The sequence below is a fragment of the Globicephala melas genome, chromosome X (assembly GCF_963455315.2).
Source record: "Globicephala melas chromosome X, mGloMel1.2, whole genome shotgun sequence".
Taxonomy (NCBI): Eukaryota; Metazoa; Chordata; class Mammalia; order Artiodactyla; family Delphinidae; genus Globicephala; species Globicephala melas.
In genome coordinates, this window is record NC_083335.1 from 106,829,830 (window position 1) to 106,836,784 (window position 6,955).

A 6,955-nucleotide genomic window follows, 5' to 3' on the forward strand; every position below is an offset into this window, starting at 1 on the left:
GTGGCCTGCTTTGGTCTCCCGAATTTCACCTTTCTCTTGGGTTCTTTGCTTTGGCTTCTGGTTGACACTGTTACACTGACAGTAGGTGTGTCTGGTGCTTCTCTCTTCAACTCTGTGGCCAGAGGAACAATTGGCTGGAATTTGCACATAAATTTGATAGTAGAGGACAGCAGGGAGATACCACAGATGCAAGGAATGTGAAGAGTGTGACTTACACAAGACTGTGGTCCTGTCATAGCCAACCTTCTCTCGCAGGCTTTCAGACGCCGTCCCGTGTCACCTAGGGCCCAGGGACCTAACTGCCTGCCCCTTTCATCCCTTGGCTCTTTGTTCTTCCACTTCTGCACCACGTTTCTTCCATTACTGAGGATGAGTCCCAGTCACTGACTGTAGTGGATGTTGCGGTGCTTCACCGAGATCCTGCCTTCAGGGTTGAGGCCCTCGTTCCCCAGCTGGTGGTTGCTGATGGTTGTCATCTTACTTCCTCTCTAGACGTTGTACTTGGCTGACGGGCTCTGCCTCACCCAAGGTTATGTCCTTTCCCTACGGGTAGCCTTCATCCAATGATTGGGAGCTTGACATAGAGGTACAAAGGTATGGCCCCCTTACCTCGATTCTAGCTAATTCTGAAGGGCCATTTCAGCTCCACTGTCACCCCATGGGATCGGCTGAGGCCTCTGTTGCAGGAGCATTGCAGCTCAACTTGTCTCTCTTCCTCTGGTGTCCTTGACGCTCCCACTGGTGGTGTTTCTGAGAGCATTGCCCAGTGAAAGTCCCACACAAATCTGTCTGAACGTCTCCTTTAAGGGGAATGTAACCTAAGACATATACACACGTCTTTTCTCCAAATAATACATAGCGCTGACCCTTCGGATGGGAATCAGTTCATATTTTCCTTATTTTATAGATTTGGAAACTGAAACTTAGAGAGATTGCCAAGGTCATGGAGCTAGTAAACAGCTGAACCAGATAACTGAAACCAAGTCCCATGGTCTTATTTACCATGATATATTGTTTGCATGCTTTTATCAAAAACTTGTTATTCTCAAACATATAGAAAATAATAAAATAGACACACACATACCCACCAGCCAGATTTGATGGATGTTATTTTGCCATTCTTGTTTCAAATCTCTTTTTTAAAGAAATAAAACATGATAGATAGAGCTAAATCCCTGTCCCCAAGCCCCTTTCCCTTCCATCTTTTCCTTTTTTTTTTTTTTTTCTTTTTTTTTTTTGCGGTATGCGGGCCTCTCACTGCTGTGGCTCTCCTGTTGTGGAGCACAGGCTCCGGACGCGCAGGCTCAGCGACCATGGCTCACGGGCCCAGCCGCTCCGCGGCATGTGGGATCTTCCCGGACCGGGGCACGAACCCGTGTCCCCTGCATCGGCAGGCGGACTCTCAACCACTGCGCCACCAGGGAAGCCCCTCCTGTTTTGTTTTGTTTTTTTTTTGAGAAAAGGAATCCATGAGTCAAATAACAAATGTATATGTACAAATGATATTCTTCCTGATGAAGACTTTGTTGCCGAGTTGGCCCACTGGCTAGGATGTTTTGCGTAGGCAGTTAACTTGTGAAAAAGCTTTTCCAGCTTTTATCCTTAGTTTGAAGAGGCAGAATTTGTCAGCAAGAAATAAGATTGAGCACTAAATACTTTATTTGAATCATGAACTTAAATATTGCAGAGTTCCAACTCATTCTCAACTTGGGAAAATATGTTCCTTTATTCCATGCTCATTCATGTCTTCCTTTTGCCTTTTTCCTCAGTTTTTCCTTCACCGTTATATTATTAAGAATTTCATTGTTGGGTGCAGCTCAGCGCTGTTAGTGGCCTGATGTTGCCTTTGACTACAATACTGTAATCACCAGAGACATCAAGAATTTAAGGATGAAAGCTCTTTTATCCTAAGAAAGGCAGATGGGCTTTGATGGTATCAAGCACAAAATGAATTAGTATTTGTGTTTTATGTCCCACCTGAGCAAGTCAAGAACTGACAGAGGGTCAGGGGTTTGTACTAACTAGAGTGTGTGCTGGGAAAGCTTCGGCAGGAATGATGTCCTGGAATAATAAGTACCAAGGCTGTCCATTTTACCCAGGGCTGGGACAATTGAGCCAAAGATAGCAATAAGACATTGGTCATGGAGAGTCTTACAGAAGGGACTTAACACAAATTGGGGAGTGGAAGAAATACTTTAGTGATATGTAGAAGTATAGTTTCAAATCATTGCTTGCTGACACATCCCCAGCAAGAATCATACTACCTAGATGAGTGATTAAGCATTTGAATGTTATAACGTGTGATTTAACTGTAGCCAGGACATGTGACTCAAGGGGCACTATTTGATTGAGATGTTGGTGAGGTTGGGGTTTGGTGGTAGTGGTGCTGGAGATGAATAGCCCTTGATTCAGTTATTAACAAACATGACGCCTCCTGTGGGCCAGGCCCCTGAAGCCCTGACCACATGGAGCTTAAAGGTGATAAAGCAATCATAATACAGTGAGGTGAGTGCAGGCTGCCATGGGAACCCATGAGAGGGGCACTTAGTCTAACATTCAGTTTTGGGGAAAGTTTTCCCTTGTGGGTACGTTGTAGGCAGAGGCTTGAAGGATGAGCAGGAGTGGTCTAGGAGAAGGAGATAGTGAAGCAAGGGAAAGGCCTGGAAGTGAGAGAGAATATGGCCCATTTGTAAGATTTCAAGTATAGTAGTTTACTATTGCACTCAGATAAAACTTATTTTAAAAAGGAGACTATGAATAAAATAGAGAAGAGATAAGCGGAACAGGAGTTTGGAGCAAAAAAAAATAAAAAGATTTACTAGTAATTTATAATAACCACGATCAAAATCCCTTGCTACAGTTAATTAAAGCCTCCATAGAACAATTACAGACATACCCCACAGAAGGCGTCCTGGTTACTATTTTCATGGTAGAACACTTCCTGCTTTTTATTACAGCATTTCACAGAATGCATGGATCTCTCAACCCAATATTTTGCTAGCAGTGATCCCTTTGGCAAAATTTACATCTTGTTCTCCAAACCCAATACGGCATTGTTAACAAAAGATGTGCAGGATTTGAGTTGCATTCCAAATTCATTCGGCATGGTGGTGCTTGACCTTGGCTGCACGTTGGAATCATTTAATGTGGATGCCTGGGACCCCACCTAGAGATGCTGAGTCAGTTGTTCTGGGATGTGTCCTGGGCATTGGGATTTTTAAGAGGTCCCCAGGTTATCCTAATAGGTAGCCAAAGTTGGGTGCCAAAAATATGGTAGAATGTCAGAATCACATGTAAAAGTTTGAAAACATGCACCAAAATGTCAAGAAAGAGATGTGCTGGCTTTGTGTTGCCTCTGCTGAGAGAGATCAGTGTTACTGCAAAGAAAATATGTGCTAACAACTCTATGAATTGGTGATCATAAAGCAAGAGTGTGAGCATTGTACATCCTATCGTTTGTGTGTATGCATTTTACTGTGTTTCATGTATGCTATAAGAAATTGGTTGGGCTTTTAGGTTGAAATGTAACATGTGACTTATTTTCTCATTTAAAATAATGAGGAAGTCCTAGAACAGATAATGGGAAACTGAGGAATTTATTGCTGATGTTGAGGTAGATGTCTGTATTCCTTTAAGGTCGTAACTGTTTCATTTGATTGCTTGGCCTGTTCTAGCCTGTCAGTGGAGGTAGCTGAGAAATATAGGGCACTCGTTACCTCCAGAGAAGTGATGGGACTTGAGGAGGGTGTACCTGCCAACAGACAGCAAGGTGGCATACTAGTTGGGCCTGTGCTGTGAACCTGGCAAGTGCTCGGGGTAGCAGGCCTGATTCCACTTGTAAGATGAAGCACGTGACTTAGAGCAGCTCTGATTTTCAAAGTGCGGAGGACTCCTAGGGGCCATCTGGGGTGTGATAGTAGGATGGGTATGGCTCTGTCTGCTTCCCCATTTGTTTGTAAGGTGATCCTGGGAGAGGTGAGATGCGGCAGAGAGGAAGCCAATAAAAGGTACATTAATGAGCAAGATGCTGCTATGGAAAACTTGGGCTCAATTCCTCTGGGCGTTCTCTGAGAAACTCTAGAGAACACACCTCAGAATTGTTCTACTGAGGAGTGAGGAAGGTGGGGTATTTGCCCACCCACCCCCCATCCCTCACTGGTGGAGGGGGCTCCTGGGGTATTAGTCACTCAGCATCTCCAGGCTGCCCCATGCATGGACCAAACATGTTGCTGAGGGTGGAGAATGTTGACCAGTGGAGAGATGCAGGAAGCCACTGAGTATATGGGAACCTTCTGAGGGACCTGCAGGGAGGCTGAGCAGGTAGGGTTGGGCGCTACTAGCATCTGCTCTGCTCTGCTTCCCCATCTCAGTCACAGGGACCTGCTTTACTTATTTTATGCTTTGGCCTCCTGTGTACATTTTTTTAAAGCAGGTGTTCCAGGGCTTTAAAAATTTTTGAAGGACCACCCTTCCCCCAGGAATTTGGAATTTGGCAAACTCTTGGAGGAAGTTGGCAAACTATTAGAGGCTAAATTGATTTTCTCAGGCTACCGTTAGCTGGAAATGTAGCTATTATTGAAAGAAACAAATCAGCTTGATTTTAGTTGTTTTGAAGATAGTAACAATAATCTTGACTAATTACCAAGTGATACATGTTTAGTATAAGGCCCAGACTTTTTTCTAGAATAGATTTCAAGTCAATAAATATAATTACAGAGACTAATAGTTCAGGTTTTGATTCCTCTATTATACTAAATTATCATGACATCACTGATTACGGTAAAATTGTCAAATCAATGAATTATAAAACTGTACATGGAAATGATTAACTGAGATGCCCTTCTAGCTTTTGTTAGATCATCACGAAGCATGAGGATCAACAGTTAGAAATTTGATTCAGGAAGTTTGCAGAGGATTTCTGCTTAGAGATAAAATTGGAAGGATTTATGGTATGTAAATTGTCCAAGTGTTTTTCTAATTCCTTCCATCTTCCCCCTATCTTTTTTCCTTACCTAATTGATAATTTTAACAGAAGTTTTGTGATTGACAGTAAATAATGGACTTTAGTCAGATCCCACCATGGCTGAGAGAGAAGAAAGGCTAAGGAAAAAAAAAAACGTGGTGAACTCTTAACAGCTGAATTTCTCAGCTTTTCCTTCTGTTGCCTTCTAATTTATTTTCCAACATGCTTTTTTTTTTTTTTCCAACGTTTTGTTTGAAGTTGCCATTTGGAATCTAGAACAGAATAGCAAGGATGGATAATGCCTGAAATGACGAACTCTGGTAAAAAAAAAAAAAAAAAAAAAAAACCTGCACGAGTATTCTATCACTCTTACATGAATGATCATCGCCACCTGATTCAAAACCAGAGCACACACGTTAAAGGGGCCTATAAATGCACAATATATTCATCACATGCTGAAGTTGCCAAATCGCCTCCTCTTATCTGCCATTGTTCTCCAACCGAAAAGGCCAAAAATGATAAGATAAGAGACAAAATAGAAGATGGATCATTTTTTCTGTTACAAGGGAAAGATTTCATTACTATTGGCCATTTTTCCCCCCAAAATGTTTAAAGAATCTGATTAAGAAAGAGATTGAGTCAAGTACTTAGAGACAGATTCCCTGAATAAAATAAATTATGTTTGTTGGGATAATTTTTTAAAAGGTAGTTTATATGAACAGTTGACCAGATGATTGCAAAGTCTTCCAGTTTGGTTGAGCAAATTGCCATCACTAGATCAACAGTCATTACACTATGATCTAGGTTGTCTTTAAGGAGAGACTGGCTACAGTATTTGTCCTGTAGCTAGAGCTATGTGGTCCGTATATTTATTAGTATTTAAGAAATCAGCCAAATTTTATTTAGAGCATTGTTATCATGATTTAGTTTGAAGTCTAGGGCTTCCCTCTATAGATTAGTAAGTGAAGGTGATTCTTATGATGATCCTTTTGGCCTTTCCTTGTGGGTTAGTCTTAGTGTCCATGTATTTATCTAGGGGTGGAATTGTCATGGTCCCGGAGCAGCACCCGAGAGCAATATGAGGGAAAGTATTTCTCTAGCGTCCCTTGATTAGGATCCCTCTCATGCATCCTTTATATAAGTACTTTCTGTTGGGCCGATTTAAATGTGAAAGGCAAAAGCTTTTTAAAGGAATGCTAGAAGAACACACACAGGGATAAAAGAGTAACATGATGGAAACCAAATACTAAAAACTTCCACACACCTACTACTTGGGCAGTAGGAAAAATGGTTTGTTTTGAGTTGCTATTGCTTTAAATGGCCAGCTGGGGTCTTCAGCAAGTGCATTTGCAGGGCTGAGCTTCCAGGTGAGCTCTGAGGGTGGGGGATGGAGGCGACACTCAGAATGTTCCTAGTCTGAGAGCCGCCAGCAGAGAGTCCTTAGGGGATCAGACCAGAATCTGGTTCAGGCAGGTTTGCTTGAGTTCTCTGCCATGTCGCCTCTGCAAACTCACAGAGTTAACCCCTTGACACCAGGCTTCAACAGAGGGATTTTCCTTCCATTGCTACTTTGTTTTTTCAGCACGTAGCTGGCTAGTCAGTATTGATCAGGCCTTTGATCTCCTCATGGCTGTGCTAGTGGGGGACAGAGCACTGGATACAGCCCGGGTGTTTTCCGAATCACATGGCCCTTCCTGCATCTGTCCCTCGATGCTAAATGGCTGAGAGGTGCATGAAGAAGAGGCTGGAAGCTAAGCGTTCTGGCCTTGATGGCTGCTGACAGGGTCGTTCCATAAAATCCAAGTTGCCCAGTTATATTTCAGATGAACAAGTAATCGTTCCAAATATTGCATGGGACATACCTATGCTAAAAAGTATTTATCTGAAATTCAGATTTAACCAGGCATCCTGTATTTTCCTTTGGTTAACCTGCCAACCCTATGCTGAGAAGATCTCTGTAGGAGCCTGTGGTCAACAAGGCGATCTCTGCAG